This window comes from Penaeus monodon, chromosome 15, assembly GCF_015228065.2.
Source record: "Penaeus monodon isolate SGIC_2016 chromosome 15, NSTDA_Pmon_1, whole genome shotgun sequence".
Lineage (NCBI taxonomy): Eukaryota > Metazoa > Arthropoda > Malacostraca > Decapoda > Penaeidae > Penaeus > Penaeus monodon.
Genome location: NC_051400.1, coordinates 32,840,499 through 32,841,834, shown reverse-complemented (window position 1 = coordinate 32,841,834; position 1,336 = coordinate 32,840,499). Strand labels below are relative to the sequence as shown.

Below are 1,336 nucleotides of genomic sequence, written 5' to 3'. Positions count from 1 at the left end.
GGGAAGGTTAAAAAGACTTCATGCAGGAAATAAGGACATTTATTTGAAAATTATTTAGAATAAGTTAAGGGGATATGAAAACACATAGTCCATGAGGTAAAGTGAGGAAGTACAGATAGATTTGACAACTAGTTGTAAGTAGATCACAGATTAGTTGATTTCCATTAAAGTAAACTTCAAGCATCTTCAACTGGGGCTTAACAGATATGCTTTAGGCATATCTTCTTTCTTATATTCTTATTCTTATTCTTTCTTTCTTTCTTTCTTTCCAAGTGTTTGCCTTTTTATATCATGATTGTTGTTATATAATTCTATTTGTTCATCCTTGCATTTTGTTTTCATTTCTGGTTCTTTTTTCTTTTCTGTCAAAATAAAAAAGACCAAACATTAGCTTTTTGTCTCTTTAGTAATGTTAGCTATGATTTGTAAGTGATATCATATGTTTGGGATATATGCATACAATATATATATATTAAGTTGGATGTCTAAATTGCTTATAGGCTCCATTACATTAAAGCATGTTTGTTGTGAGCATCAGAGACATTGTAATTTTTTTCTGTAAAAGATATAATTCTTCTCATACCTGTTATTTTGCAAGATGGTTGCTTTCCCATTCTTATTCCATTTTTCATATTGCAGAATTAGATGGCGATTGGTCTCTAGTCAGTGATGCAACACACCACCTCCCAACAAGAGGTGTTGCTCGCTGTGCTGATGGGGGTAGAGATCTCTCCAGCCCTTGTGCCTGTCATTATCAAGTGAGTTAGATAAAGTTTTGTAGGTGCTTTTGTTAACACTGTAGTTTTGCCTGCTTCAGAACAGTAATAGATAGCTATTTCTGTAGTTTGCACTAAAATGCAGATGTATATAGCAGATGTACTTACGAAACATGACAGTTAGTCAGGGTAAGTTGATTGTTTCTACGTGGTATATTATATCATAATTTTTTTAACTTTTCAGTTTATGTAATAAATTGTTAGTAGTAGCAGTATGTGTTCTCTGGCACCAGGTTCATGCACTGTCCACTATAGTTTTGATTTTGTTTACATATGGATTGCCCCATAAGTACTGTCAGTAGGCCCACATCATCAAACTTTTTTTTGCCTCATTCCTTAAATGCACTGTCAGTCGGTTAAATGCTTCTGATATTTTTTTGTGATAATATTACCTATTTGATTGTTAAAAGATGTTGGAAAGAGTATAATTTCATAGTATAAAGTTTCCTTTCCATGTAAGATATATTTTTAAGTATGCCTATTTCATTGGACAAGATGTATATAAGTTATGTAAAAATATACATTTCAAATTTATGATTTTTTTGGAAAAATATATATTC

General features: G+C 31.6%; 1 pseudogene; it reads left to right on the top strand.

The window, feature by feature from the left end:
- The window catches only part of LOC119581967, a 12,911-nt pseudogene that overhangs the window by 9,036 nt on the left and 2,539 nt on the right, over window positions 1–1,336 (top strand).